The sequence below is a fragment of the Mandrillus leucophaeus genome, unplaced genomic scaffold (assembly GCF_000951045.1).
Source record: "Mandrillus leucophaeus isolate KB7577 unplaced genomic scaffold, Mleu.le_1.0 Scaffold202, whole genome shotgun sequence".
Taxonomy (NCBI): domain Eukaryota; kingdom Metazoa; phylum Chordata; class Mammalia; order Primates; family Cercopithecidae; genus Mandrillus; species Mandrillus leucophaeus.
The window spans coordinates 5,267,240-5,283,159 of record NW_012102055.1 but is presented as its reverse complement, the minus strand read 5'-3'; the positions used below and the strand labels follow the sequence as shown (position 1 = coordinate 5,283,159).

General features: G+C 41.7%; 1 long non-coding RNA gene across 1 annotated transcript in view; it reads left to right on the top strand.

Annotated features, from left to right (window-relative positions):
• Positions 1-15,920, top strand: part of LOC105539313 — an 80,092-nt gene that overhangs the window by 51,001 nt on the left and 13,171 nt on the right. Inside the window, exon 2 of the long non-coding RNA XR_001006030.1 lies at positions 9,691-9,812. This is a non-coding gene — a long non-coding RNA (uncharacterized LOC105539313). The remainder of the gene's footprint in view (positions 1-9,690; positions 9,813-15,920) is intronic.

Below are 15,920 nucleotides of genomic sequence, written 5' to 3'. Positions count from 1 at the left end.
AAGGGGGTTGTTTCTGGTTTTTGCTGTAAATAATAGTGCTCCTATGAACATTTGTTGGCAAGTTTTTGTGTGAACATATATTTTCAGTTCTCTTGGGTACTGAACTTCTAGGAGTAGAATTGCTGGATCATCTGTTAACTTTTTGAGGAACTGCCAAACTGTTTTCCACAGTGGCTGCACTTTATTTATTTATCTGTTTTTGAGACAGTTTTGCTCTCGTTGCCCGGGCTGGAGTGCAATGGTGCAATTTTGGCTCGCTGCAACCTCCGCCTCCCAGGCTCAAGCAATTCTCCTGCCTCAGCCTCCTGAGTAGCTGGGATTACAGGCATGCGCCATCACACCCGGCTAATTTTGTATTTTTAGTAGAGACGGGGTTTCTCCATGTTAGTCAGGCTGGTCTCGAACTCCTGACCTCAGGTCATCCACCCGCCTCGGCCTCCCAAAGTGCTTGGATTACAGGCATGAGCCACTGCGCCCGGCCTGTGGCCGCACTTTATATTCCTACCAGCAAGGTATGAGGATTCCAGTTTCTCCACATCTTCTCCTCGTCCTCACTGGTTATTGTTGTTGCTTGTCCTTTTGATTATAGTCATCCTAGTAGACGTGAGGTCGTATCTTATTATGGTTTTCATGTGTTTACTGGCCATTTGCATATCTTCTTTAGATAAATGTCTGTGCACATCCTTTTTCATTTTAAAACTCAGTTGTCTTTAGTGTTGATCTGTGAGAGTTCTTTATATATTTGAGATACAAGATCCTTATCACTTAAATGGTTTGCAGATGTTTTCTCCTATTCTGTATGTTGCCTCTTCACTTTCTTTGGTCACTGTTCAAAACATTGCTCAAAAACGAAAATGTGTCATTTTCTTGTGCATCCTCTATTCCAAAAGCAGCCAGTAGTGGGGAGCAGCAGAAGAAATCAGCTAATTAATTTCCTAGTTTTGTAAAATATTCTTAGCCATTCCTTCTCTGAGCTCAGACTCTGCCACAGTAGGCTCATTTTTTTTTACTAGGTTTAAAATGCATCCATGTTTTACACCTTTGAAACAGGGTAATCTGTCATTAAGTTATCTCATTTTTATAAGTTTCTGTGAGCCCAGTATCTGTCCTGTGGGAGGGTCATGCCTGCCTCCTTGTGTGTAGCGCCTCATTCTCTGCCTCACCGGAGAACCTGCTTCTGCTCCATTTCCTCTTCCCTCCACGCCAGGGTATGTGTGTCACCCAACGTGGCCCTCTCTCTGCCACACCATAGTCCTTCATGGTTATGCTCAAGGCCATTCTCAAAAGTTCTGGTCATTTCAAGCCTGTAAGTAACATTCTTACCTCTTCCACATGCCCAAAAGATGTATGTCATCCACTTCTGAAAAATGCAAAGAATAAGTAAGGTATTGAGATATTTGGACAGGCGCATTGATTGAACGTATAGATGCCAGTCAGCCTTGACCTCTTCCAAACTAGAGGACACTCAGGACCCTCCTTAATGGTGCAGTTCCTCTAAGGGCAATATAGCAACGTAAGTGACATCATGTTGCTTCCTTGCCTCAAGCCATTCGAGCCTCCTGTGCCCAGGCCCAGCCTGTCTTTCAACTGTACCTCCTGCCACCATCTTACTACCCCATGGCCTCAGTCTCCTTTCTCCTCCTGAAGCATCCCAAATTCCTTCCCACTTATGGCATTCTTTGTGCCTGAACTGCTCTTATACTCCTTACCCCACTTCATCCCTGCTTGGTTAGCTGCTTCCCTCCCATCAGAGACTTCATTGAGCTTATCTCCCTCTTTCCTTCCTGGTACTGATGTAATGACAGTTTGCCTTATTCCCTGGACTTGTCCTTTAACTAGTGTTCGGTCTGCCTCCCTGCTAGAATTCAGGCTTGCTGGGGGCAGGAGTGACATCTGTCTTGTTCCCTAATTACATGCCCATTACCTAGCACAGGGGGGCACTCAATACATATCTCTTGAATGGATGAGCGCTTGAATGAAGGTGGATTTGCTTTTTGAAAATAGCACAGCCACTTGAGATCCAGTTCTCTGAGCAGACAAGGATAATGTATAGAAATCTATGCTTAAGCCCGTGAATATATGTAGTATTTTGACCATTCTCAGATTCAGCTGGTTTTGTCATTCTTAATGCATAGTAATTCTAACAACAGTAATTTTGTAGAAATGCATTTTTATTTCTCGAAGCATTATCTCCCTCCCCCACAGGTGGCATTCATATCCCTGTTTGATTTGAGCTTTTTGAATCCCTTCTGTCAGAGTTCCCCACAACTTTCTGAAAATTTTGAGCTCTGACATTCTGGTCTACTTCTGGAATGAAATCCCTAAAAATAGTACTGTCTCTTTTCTGCTTTCTCTGTGTCTGAGTCAAATGGACTTCTTTGTAATCATCGTCAACTCTAACACCCAAACACATACGTTTTATATTAGCCTTCAACTTGAAGCTCATTCTGTCCTTCTGATGGGTGAGAAAAGATTCATTTGATTAGTGCTTTTTCATTCTGTCCAAATTGTCCATTTTTATTATGAAATATTTATACAGACTAGAAGACGTGTCATTTTCATACGTTCTAAGGAACACCAAAACGTGTCCCAGTACTGACACCCACTTGCACCAGCCAATATATTTGAGACCCTCCCAGGTACCACCCCTCCACACCCCAGAGGTAATCGAGGGTTATTATTTCCTTGCTCTTCATCATTTTCCTACATATGTGTATAGCCCTAAGCAATATGTTTCACTTAACCGGTTTTTAAAATATATATAGGCCAGGTAAGGTGGCTTAGGCCTATAATCCCAGCACTTTGGGAGGCTCAGGTGGAAGGATCACTTGAGGCCAGGAATTCAAGACCAGCCTGGGCAACATAGCGAGACCCCATTGCTACAAAATATTTTAAAACTTATCCAGGCATGATGATGTATGTCTGTAGGCCCAGCTACTTGGGAGGCTGAGGTGGGAGGATTGCTTGAGTCCAGGACTTCAGGGTTGCAGTGAGCTATGATGGCTCCACTGCAATCCATACTATGTGACACAGTGAGACCCTGTCTATAAATTAATTAATTAATTAATTAATAATAAAATGTGTAGCAATAGAATTGCACTCATGTGTCCTTCAGTGACTGGCTTTTTTGGTTGAGCATTGTTTTCAATTTTATCCTTATTAATACACATGCCTATAGTTCATTTATTTTCACTGCTATATAATATCCCATTGTGTGACTGCATTTATCCATGAATGTTAAAAATAGTTTCCTTTTTCTTTTTTGCTGTTGTCTGTAACATGTTATAAACATTCTGAACCAAGCACATATGTACCAGAGCTCATATACTGAGGAGCGGAATTGCCAGTCCACAAGCACGCGCATCTTTTCTTCCCTGGATAAGGTCAGATTGCTCTCCCAAGAAGCCAGGCCAGTTACCTCCCAGCAGCAGGTTCTTGGGGCTCCTGTGCCCCATGTGCTGTCTGACATTTGGCATTATTACATGTTCTGTGTTTGGCCACTCTGGGATATATCAGATGGTATTTTGTTGTGATTCTCATAATCCCTGATCGTTAATGATATTGAGCAACTTAATTGCCAGTCATGGTTTATCTCTTGGTTGCCCATCTTTCTAGTAGGTTATTTGACTTTTTCTTATGGATTTGCTAGGCGTTCTTCTTATATTCTGGCACCTACCCCTTGCCAGCTCTCAGTTGCAGGTGCTTCCTCCCACGTTGTGCCTGGTAGTTCTGCCTTCTTTACAGTTTTGTGGTAAACAGGAGTTCTTACTTTGAATGTGATCAGATGTACCAGTCTTCTCCCTGTGGTTCATGTTTTGCTTTCTTAAGAGATCTATCCGTACCCCAACGTCATTAAGAGTTTGCCCCATACATTCTTCTAAAAGTTTTTATCATGCAGTTTTTTAAATCTATGTAGAATTTTACTTCAAAATGAACTCTCTAACCTCTCCTTACAAGTTGCTATTGCCTATAATATATCTAGCTGTTTCATAGCTTAAAACAATGGACACGAATTTCAGGCGTTCATTTATCCACACAGTAAATATTATGTGGGGTGCTTTTAAGCTAGGTTGTATGAGTGACATAAAAGAATAAATTTCTGTTGACATAAATTTGATGAACCTGACTCATATGGTGTCCTCAAGGAGTTTATTGAAGTAAACGATGGTCCCAAAAAACATATGTCTGTGTCCCAGTTCCTGGAACCTGTGAATGTTAACTATTTGATACAAGGCTGTGTGCTGATATAAGTAAGTTAAGGATCTTGAAATGAGGAGATCATCCTGGGTTATCCAGGAGAACAGTAAATTCAGTGAGGAGTGTCCTTTTAAGGGAAACACATAGAATAGGAAAAGGCCATGTAGCCATGGAGGCAAAGAGTGGAGTCAATGCAGCCCCACGAACGGAGACAGCCACCTGGAACTGGAAGAAGCATGAACAAAATCTCTCCTGCAGCCTCTGCTGTCATCTTGATTTTGGACCTGTGGTCTCCCAAAACTAGTGAGAGAATAAATTTCTGTTGTTTTAAACCACCCAGTTTGTGGTCATTTCCAGCAGCCACAGAAAACTAACATAAGGAGGCTTAAGACGGTCATACGTAGTAGCTATTTAGCCAGAGGTTTTCAACCTTTTCCACACCCTAGTGTACTCAAGGGATGGGACAGTGGCAGCAGAACTCGGGAGCACCAGAACTTTTGAGAGGGATGCATGGATGGCTGAAGCGTCCTAGATGGTTCTGAAACATGACATTCCCTTCTCTGCAGATCACTGCTATGGGAGTTAGAGTCTGCAGAGTCATGAGAATGGCTAGCTCCAGGCTTGCTTGTGCCAGTGATAAGAGGCTGCATGAGTTCAGAAAGAAAACTGGGATGGGTATGCAAATTGTTACAGCACACACACACCACTGTCAGGAAGCTGCCTGTGTCCGGGGCCAGTTTGCCAGTCTGAGCATCATGTCTGCTCTTGGAAAATTTAGAGAAGGTTCAGGCAAGAAGGGTTTCAAGGGTTGAAAAAATATAGTCTGCAACATAGCCTCTTCCAAACATTTCTCTTTATTTCTTTGATAAAAGAAGCTTGAAAGTGCTAAACAACAGTCAACAAACACATAGCCTGAATAAGTAAAAAGAAATTAAAATGGAATAATTGTTGTTTTGTTGTATTTTATAAAGACAGCATGGTCTGGGTATAGATGCAGCTTACACATATGCACTCAGGTTTACATTGTGGGTTGATTATTGTAGCTCATGTATATTTAAGTCAGTTGATTTGTCTCATTTGGAGCTTAGTTCCCAACCTCACACAAGATCTTGAACTTAACACTATTTATTCTAGAATTCAAGATATTAGATGAAAGCAGTAAAGGTTAGAGGACCTGGGCTCTAGCCTTAATTCCATTACTGCGTCACTGTGATTCAAGAAAATTACTTGAACTCTCGGAGCTCTCATTACCTGATCAGTAAAATGGAGACTGTAGGACTTCCCCGCTCCTGAGGGTGTAGCCTGAAGGGGGTTTGCTTGCCATGGAGCCTGACATGGAACTCTCCTCTAGCTTACCTACTACATTCTTTCTGCAACAAAACCCTAGGCCCACATGGTAGAGGCAGGGAGCAGTCAATCCAGATTTATCGTGCTTTTCTTTTTGTGCTGGAACCCAGGTAGATGCTTCATATATAAGATTCTATTTAATCTTCCCAGCCATCCTGAGAACAGGGGTTGCTGTCCCCATTTTACACGTAAGACAACTGAGGCTGGTAGTTGGAGCAGCTTGCCTTTGCTGTCTCACGTGTAAAATGGGGACATCAACACCTGGCAGGGAAAAGAGCAACTGGGATTCAAACCCTGCCTTCCTTCCACCAAAATACAAGCTCCTTCCTGACTGTCATGCTGCTTCTGTCATTTCTAAAAATTAAAACAAACAATGAGAGTAAAGTTAGGGGACAGGTTCAGATTCTCAGACTCTTACAGCTCTGCAGATTCAGCAGGGTGTGTCTTGAGAGTCTCAAGAAGTTCTCTTGGAAATTTTTGATAAAATGTAACTAGTAATGGCATATAACCTCTTTAGTAAAGTAGGGGAATAATATTAATTTTTTTTATTTTTTATTCTAGAGACAGAATTTTGCTCTGTTGCCCAGGCTGGACTCATTAAACTCTTGGGCTCAAGTGATCCTCCCACCTCAGCCCCTGAGTCGCTGGGGCTACACGCCTGTCTCTTAATCAAAATTCTTGATGAAAATTTGTATGTGAAAATATGAGCAGAATGAGTGGCTAAAGAAACTGAGAAATATCCAGAAGCCAAGATGGTTTCTGGTCAGCAATTTGAATGTTCCCTGAATTGAGTAATCCAGGGGAAAACTGCTCTTTAAAAAAGTACTTTGTTGTGTGTGACTTTTAATGAGATAATAATTCAGAACAGAATTAAAAGTTACACATTTGTTAGTAGACTTTTTAAGAGAACAAAAGGGCCATGGCTCGTATTGAAACAGGGATCGGATTTGTGACCCGGTGCCTCTTTCCGTGAAAGGTCTTTGACCATCCAGGGATGGACATTATTTCAGCATTCACTTCACATTTTAACATGTCTTACATGTGAAAAGCTTACAGGCATTTTGATGCCTAAATTATAAATGCCCTTTGTTATAGAAAGCAACCAGCATTGAAGCCCTAAGGATATTAGGTAAGAAAATGTCAGATGATACTGCTCCAAATTCCCCTTGCTAGTAGTTCTACTAATTAATACAGTTAAGATCCCAGTGCTGTGTTTTTTATGGCTACTAAAGGAAATGATTTTTGGCACCCACAAGCTCCTTGGCTGTTTCTAAATGCCGCCAGAGCTAAGGGGATATTTGTTTACTCTTTGTCAGGGTGTTTACATGCCCTGGCTTGGGCCATGAGCGAAAATGTATTTGATGATCTCCTGGTCTCACCCCAGTCCCTAATGGATGTTTGTCTAAATGACAGCACCCAGTTTAGCACTGTTAACACTCCAGTTAGTAGGCGGGAGAGTGTGGGCTGTGTGTGACAGTCGGGGGCATGGATGGCAGGGTCAGGAACCTTCTCTGAAGGAAACACTTCCTCCTCCAGGATCCAGTTCTGGAAGCACCTTTGTGTTTTCTCTGTCTCCTACTGCCTTAATTTAGGAGTCAGACCATAAATATTCATTGAATCAGAGAATCTCACAACTTCATTATTACTCCTCTAAATACAGTGCTGGACTTTCTCTAAGGAGCCCAGATCTCTCAGCCTTGACAAGGACAAGCTTACAACAATTGGATAGTGCCATCCAGGATAGGGACGGTGGGCTGCCGTCTGGGGTCAGTTCATATTGTATTATGCAAAACGTCCCTTTGTAGGTTTGATCATGAGCTTGATTCACATAGCCAGCCACTTTCCAGATACGTGGCTTCCATAGAGTAGTTAGCAAAATACACACGCATTTCCTTTTTGTTCACCATTGTCCCAAGCACTGTATGTGGATGTGTTGGACGCAGTGGGGCCTTTCAGGAAACAGCAGGACAATGCTAGGCAGAGCATGACAGGTCTTTAGAGGGACATGCCTGCTCTAACCCAGGCCCACAAGCAGACGACGGACTGAAAGGGGGAGCCATGAATTGAGCGTTGACAGCGGGCCACGGCGGTCCGAAGGCTCAGGTGGTTGTCAGCCATAAGTTTAGCTCAGCTCTTTGAGTAATTTGTCACGCCTCGCTCAGCCCCTGCTGGGCCAGCACGTGCCAGCTTAGTGTCAGAGTGCCTGTTCGCCAGACGGCCACTCAGGCCTAACGTCCTGCTGTTCCCCGGACCAGCGGCTTGCTGGGGCCATGCACGGAGGGCCGAGCCATGGCGACAGCCAAGTGCTGTGCAGAATAAGTGTGTTCATAATGAGACGTGAATGGCATTAGTGGGTCCCTCTAGAATTGGGCCTGAGCAGGCGCCTCTCGCTGAGGAAGTTTGGCAGCCTGTTCATTAAGGCGAGTCACCAGGAGTTCAGCCCACAGTCGAGAAGCCAGTTCAGGCTTATGCTGCCCAGGCCTTGGGCGGTTATGTCCATCTATATAAAAGATCATAAATCATTAGAGGGGCCACTTTGGAAATCTTCAAACTTATTTTCCTTGCTTGAGGTTGCATAGAGCAAGCTTATGGAGAAATTCTGGCAGCACGCTGTGCAGTAGTGCTTTCCACGGTGACAGGCATGTCCTATATCTGTGCAATCCAGGATAGAACCCCTAGCCACATGTGGCTATTGAGTGCTTAAAATATATCTAGGTGGGGCAGGGGGTGGTGGGGGGCAAAGCAACTGAATTGTAGCTTTTTATTTTAATTAATTCAGATTTAAAATGAGATAGCCACGTGTGGCTCGTGGCTACTGTATGGGATAGCACAGCCCTAGAATGCCTCTGGTCTCCTTATGGTATGAAAATTTTCCTCTGAATATAACTGAGGGAGTAGGGAGAGGAAGAGCCTGCGTTTAGAGATCGGTGTGCACCCTTTGCCATAAGAAAGTAGAAAAGTATTTGGCCATTTAAAAACACATGCTGTCTTGAAAGCTGATTGAAAGGGCATAATTGTCACCAACTTGTATTTTTAAAGAGGCCGTTTTGAAAAGATAGTTTGAAAATGTAGTGAGAAATGCTAGAGTTACGTTTCTTCTTCTGGAGCTGCAAATAATAAACTGATGGTGATCTACATTCCCTGTGTTCCTGGAGAATTAGCATGATTTTCAAAATGACTGAAACATGTCTTTTAACTTTTGCATTGATAATGAGGAAGGGGAAAATGAGACGTCATGCGGACTTCCCCAAGTGTTAATTCATAACGTCGTATGTGCAGTGCCTCCATCCATTGTCGGATTGTTCTGACGTTATCCTGTTATTGGAAGTGCATGATTCACCTTCTGAGGAAACAGAAGCCACACACAAAAGGGGAAGATTTGCTTTTTGCCCTGTGAAAGCCTGCCACACGCAGGGGTCCTATTAAGACAGCTGGAAAGTTGCTTCAGTGTGTTACGCTTGTAAGTTTTATTGGTGACTGGTTTTTGATTACACATTTGAATGCTGTGTGTTCCAGAGTGCAGTTTTAATTAAAAGGCAGTAGTCTTTTTTAAAAAAATTGCACTGTACACTCTTGATAGATTCTCTCACATAGTAGTTCTTATTTTCCAATGTTCACAGCTTGTCTTGGTTAGAGGCTCTGATGCCCCCTCAAGGTATATCTTCCTAGCCTTCTCTCTTCCCAGTAACTTGCATCTTCTTATTTTTAAGAAGCGTCTGCACTGTTGTATTACCAAGTTGCTTGAAGTATCAACTCATGTCAATAGGCTAAGAATGTTTTATCCACTGAAATAGGACATAAAAGATCTACCATTGTCAGTGGAAAGAGATGCCGTTGCAATCAGTGTCTCCTGTTTTTGTTTAAATCAACCCTAATGATCTTATGATGTTATTCTGTAACTGTTGCCTTACATGTTTTTTAGTATTACTAGTATTAAATGCAATTAAAGTCTAAGAGAAACTTAGGTCTGAAAACCAGAATTTTGGTATGAATTATGACTAATATTTAATTTTCTGCAAGATGGTAAAGAACCTGCAGGATACTTTTTTACACAGAAAAAAATGCACAACAGTATTAAAAGTGAATTCTGCCACTGCTCTGTATGCCACTTTGCACACGCACTTTTTCCTTAACTGGTTACCGCAGCTATGAAGAGCGAGCTCTGTATCTCGAAGCAATAATTCAGAACCACCGCGAAGTCATGACATTCGAGGATTTCGCAGCCCAAGTCTTTTCTCCCTCTCCCAGCTACTCCCTCAGCGGAACGGGTGAGTGTCTACATTATTCTTCTCTCACGCGCTTAAGACGCATTCAAGCAGCAGATGTACACCTGTTTTTCACAGATAAATGCTTGCAAATTTAAGAAGAGCATTCTCCCTCTGAATCAACTAATGAATATCAAAAGGAATGATGACATTCATTTTAATTTGTTTTGTATTCGAGCTGTTCACTCAGTTCCTTTCTTCAGCTATCCTGTTAACCTTCAAATCTAGCAAGGTTAATGAACTTTTTCTCAGTAATGTGCTCCGGTTCATTCAGGAGTGTGGGTTTCTTGCTGAGCTGGGAATATGTTGTTTAAAAACGATGCCCGAATCAGTGCTTACTTATCAAAAAAGAGTTCCTCACAGTGGAAGCCGTTGCTACTAATGCTAAATGGGGATTATGCTGCCGAGATACGAGGGTCAGGGATTAATGCAGGAGACATGGAAGGACAGTGTCCCGGGGTCCATCATTACAGCAATGCAGTGTGCGTGTGTCTCTCTGGAGTGGTCTGTGTCATGTGGACAAGCCGCCGACCGGAGCAGCACCTGGTGTGGAACCCGTTTAGAAACTAGCTTAGAATAATTTTCATTTATTAGGGCCAGTGGAAAATTGTGAAAGTTTCCATAGATTTCCTTGTTTTTAGGTTTTTAATTCTTTTTCTATTTCCAGCTTGGGGGGAAAAATACACGTACCGCCACTTAAACAGATTATATGATTACTGTGTGTTTCTTTCAAATAATAGAATTATTACTTGTAAATTTCTGCATATAATTACAGATTAATTGCCTTTCAGAGAGTAAATGGGATATTTAGCCAATGCATGTTGAAATTCTCAGTGAGGAGCTTCCTTCTTCCACTGCTTTAGATACAACTGTTAGAGTGCTTAATAGATTTCTAACCTGTGTCAATTGTCTCTGAACACTGCCTTACTTCTCCTATTCTGATTCGTTAACAAATATCTTATACACAAAGTGAAAAAAATTAAATCCAGTGAAATAAATCACTTACAAATAAAATCAGCCATGCATCATTGTTTAACATCGCTGGCCTCAATCCTTGCCTCTCCGAGCTTTGTTGGGAGATAAGAGGGAGAGGCACGCACTTGCGCAGGGAGCCAGGAGCAGCAGGCAGAAGGCTTGGGAGATAAGCAGGCTGGCAGAGGTGCAGGAGCAGCGCGATTTGCATAATCACGCCTCTGCTTCCTGGTGAGGCGTCAAGGAACACTGGGATGGCCTCTATTGATCTTTGTTGAACTGGAATACTAAGCAACATGAGAAAAGCTTATAACTTAAAGCTTTGATTAATGTTTCTTACATTAAAAAAGTGGAACAGCTGTGAATTGAATTCTTTTATACACTCTGCCAACATTCTATCTAAGACAAAAAAAAATTCGTTTCAAGGGAAATGAAGATTTCATACTCAGTCTGGCTAGAGATTTTAAATTGTTTCTAATTTTTCAGTGCAAGAACATGAGGGATCTGTAGCAAAGCTAATTTTAAAAAGATCTCATTCAGCTTTTTCCCACCCTCATGAGATTATTCCCCTCTTCGTGAGGACTTGATTTTTCAGTGCAGGTTGTTTTTTGTTTCTTGTTTTTTTGTTTGTTTGTTTCTTTTAACTCTTGAGAAAGCTTTTTATTTCTTAAAATTAAACATGTAAATAATAACTAGATGTTTTCATTCCTTAACTGTTACATTCTTAAGATTATTAAGATATTATCAAAATGAATAATGATGGACCTTGTTTTCTATGTATATTTTAGCCTCTGTATAAACTAATTTGATCTTTTCCAAACATTCATAATTATTTAAACCAATTGAAATGAGGGAGATTCTAGAAGCAATTCGAGTTTTTAAGAACTCTACTTGGAGAGGATTGTCAGTGGGCTTCTTCAAGAATGTCATATTTTTGAAAATTGCTTACCAGAATAAAGATTCTGACAGCATGTGAGGGTGGGCATTGGAACTTTTCTAAAAGGAATGTGAAACCAAACATGGAATATCAAGACAAATGCTACTCCCTCCACTTTTCAAATTATTAACATCAGTATTACATTTCATAGTGTTCATGGTTTAAGGTATTCAGTGTTGAGTGGGAAAATTTTTTATATGTCTATCATACCTATCCTTAAGTGTGATTTTTAAGTCTAGGCATAATGTTCTGTTTTAATTCTTTGCATATCTCCTCATAACGCTGAGCAGGAAGGAAGTAGATATAATCTTGATTTGAACTGAAATGTGGGGCAGTACAATGAGGACGGAGCATTTCAGCACCATAGACAAGCACGTTTTCAGAAGCATCTTCTCATTTACATACTGGCTTCGCTTTTGAAGAATCCCTGTCCACTATCTGCTACTACTTCTACAGATGAAAACATTTGTCATTTGTTTACACTGTTATGTTCTTGGGACAAGTGCGATCAAACCCAGATGAGCCAGCCAGCTTAAACTAAGAAATTGAGGTGAAGTCTGTTCTTCCAAGCAACAAGCCAACTGGAAAAATTGACCCTGAGCGGCTTAAGCTCCCACAGTGCACTTAGGACCCAATCAGACCATCTCTGGCCCTCAGTGTCATCAAAGCAGGGCCTTGGGCTTGGGCTCACATGCATATGCACAATCTGAGGAATTAGGGGCTCCTAGGTTTTCTTTGTATCCTCACCACAAGGGGCTTTATTATTAATGAAGAGGGAGCGTCACCTGAACACTGCATTCATTCCACACTGTATTGGTAGCAGCAAGCCAGAAAGCAGCATGCAGCCCCCACTTCTAGAGGGAAAGCCCCAATATCAGCCTTTAAGTCTGAAGTGAAAGTGGGAGATGTGCTCAGTGGGAGTGGCCTGTGCCTGAAGGTTCCACTGTTGGAAAATGCCCTCTGCCTCTGACTTCCCCCATCCAGGTGCCATTACCCATCCGCCCAACAAGCCCTGTGGGGACGGGGTTGGCCAGGTGAACAGACTTCCGTTCAGGATGTGCTGTCAACCACACATGGTGATGTAGCTGCTAATATATGAGTGCTCAGCTTTTTTCAAAGAGCTTTCAAAACAAAATCTATTTTCCTAATCAGAAAATATTTTTAAAGACCATCATGTCTACCTTGTATCTATTCCATCCATTACTTGTATTGATAACACCTGACATGTAAAGATATTTCAACTACTTTTTTACCCAGCACTGTAGTTTACCTTCCTTTTTTGACCAGCAATAAATATAAATAATCTAAAAGGTAGCTAGTGTTAAAATATTGGTTGCAGTTAACATATATATGTTTTATGTATAAATACATTTATATACACATGTACATTTCTCTCTTTCTCACACACACACACATATTGAGGTGGGGGACTAAATTTGTGTTTTCAATCATATCACCAAGAAAGAGGGACCAGCAGAGAGGCCTTGAAAGGGTTAACTGGAATGGGCACCCTCGACTGCTGGGAGGGACTGATGTAATCACTGCAGCTCACAGCCAAGTGCATCTGTTCACCATGAGGTCATTCTTCTGCATGCTAATGATTTGGAAAATCAAGTCTAGTGTTTGACATTATCAGAAAAGATATAAATAGTGTAAATCTTTACTTTTTGGAAGTTGCTCTTATAAAAGAGAAAAAAGGAACTTTACATTGGACCTGAGATTTTTTTTCAGAACTGCCTTAAAGGTTGTGTCTGGATCTAAAAATCTTGGAGGAATCCACTTGTGTCTGCTGATAAATCAATCCCCAGATCACTATTTCAGTCACAGCTAGCAATCTGGTAGCCAAGGGCTACAGGTATGTCTCATTTCATATCTAATTTTAAGAATTTCCAAGTGCCTTTGTCCAAAGTCAATAAAGATAGATTTTTCCCAAAGAATGTTCAAAACCAAGTTAAATGAGTGGTTCTTCTCAGAATACCCAAACTGACTTGTGTTTACTGAAGATGCCAATACTACGTATGGTTCCTTTCTCCTTCAATATTGCTATAGAGAGCCAGCAGAGGGAGCACAGATCTTTGTTTATTTGTTAGCCCTGCATAAACACAGCATTTGATTTCTCCAAGATACGGTCAGAAATACTTCCTCCTTTATGATAGGCTGGATTGTAAAGGCTCCAGGATTTAGAACAAGTGGGAGAAAATTCCCACTATGCTTCATCAGAGTCTGCCACTTTTAATGTAGGTCGTATTTGGAGCTTAAACCAGATTAGTCTGAGTCGGTCTTAGGATGCCGCTGCCATTCCTGCTATTGCACAAAACTGCAAACTTTTATCTTTCACACAATTGCTTGGACGCCCTCGTGGAAAGGGTTATTTATGCCACTTACCTAATGAAAAAGACTTTTGTAGCTTTTCTTCTACAACACGGTCATTATGTTAAGTTTGCAGAACCTTTACCAGAAGACTCTGCCTGGTGTCACTGAGTCATTTTGGTGGGCAGTAAAATCTTCTCCTAAAACTGCAAATGGAGGCACTTATGTTACACATTTGCCTCAAAGCATATCTATGATGTAGACACTACACAAACTCCTCTTAGAACTTACCAGCCTTTGCCCAGAGAGATACGGCTACACCCAGCTTTTGCTTGGTAAGGCCTCCGCACCGTATGCAGTCTTGTCATTCTGCATGCAGTCCTGACAGGTAATCTTCCTTGGCTCTTTCACCAAGCAGTTAATAATCAGGTTAACTCCTAGAAACAGCACCAGTAAATCCTAACCCAAACCCCAAAAAAGAGTTTCCCCACTCATTGAAAGGATAGTCATGTGACAGACTCGTTCCATTTGTATTCATTCTCTCCCTGTTAAAGTGGTCTTAATACGGTTTTAATCAATAGTACTTCTTTTGAATCGTATGTGTTCAACTTCCCCATAACTTTGCTGAAGCCAGCAAAGAACATCACAGAATGCTGAACTAGAAGGGACTTCAGGAAAGATCATGTCTAACCCTGTCACATTAATTTTGAGCGAGCTGAAGACCAACCCATGAAATGACCACCGAAGGTCATGGGCAAGTTGGAATCAGGGCCAACTCAACCTTCACCTCCCCATTCCCCATGGAAATGCCAGCCCTGTGCCCACACTATAGTGATAATCCCATAATCAGAGCCATAGCTACCAACTCTTTATTAATACTAAAGGCCAGAATCATATTTTACTCTATTCAGATAATCCAGAAGTTTTCCCTTTTGGTCTCACTCTGTCGCCCAGGTCTGGATTGCAGTGGTGTTAGTACAGCCCACTGCATCCTCCCCGTCCCAGGCTCAAGCGCTCCTCTAGCCTCAGCCTCCTGAGTAGCTGGAACTACAGGCATAAGCCATCACATCCAGCTAATTTCTGTATTTCTTATAGAGACAGGGGTTCGCCGTGTTGCCCAGGCTGGTCTTAAACTCCTGGGCTCAAGCGATCTGCCCACCTTGGCCTCCCAAAGTACTAGGATTACAGGCGTGAGCTACTGCACCCGACCGAGAAGTTTCCCTTAAATACAAGTTATCTGATATCACCATCTATTCAATAACTCAGCCATCCCACTCAGCACCCTCAGCACACTTGGCTGTAGCTGGCCAAAGTGTTGCCACACGTCTTACAGACAACTGCCTTGTACAGATGTTTCTTCTACCCCCATAATCCCTTCTGGACACAGCCCAAGTCTTCCTTCCCTCATAACTGGCTTGATTTTGACCACTTTTGCTTTGATTTTTTCCAATTTAAGATGTATTCTTCTTGCAAAGATGGAACAACATTGATAGAAAGTTTTTTTTACTAGCTATCATTCCATCACCAAGAGCCAGTGGTGCTCAACTCTGGCTGCACATTGGAATCCCCTGTGAAGCTGTAAAGATACTGATGCTTGAGTCCCTCCACTAGATTCGGATTTATTGGTCTGGGGTGTGGCCTGAGCATGGAATTTTTAAAAAGAAAAAAAAAAAAAAAAAAACTGAGCACATTTTAACATGTAGGCAGGACTGAGAACCACTGCCCTAAATTCTCTCTGTAATATTTAGGTCTTAATTTTAGTGCCATCTAACTTGTGATTATGTATATCTTGATTTTCCTTAGCATATATAAGCCTTTATCCTGTGTGTGTGTCTCCTCTCCATAATGGACTGTAAATTCTTTTTTTTTTTTTTTTTTTTTTCAATGTGTGC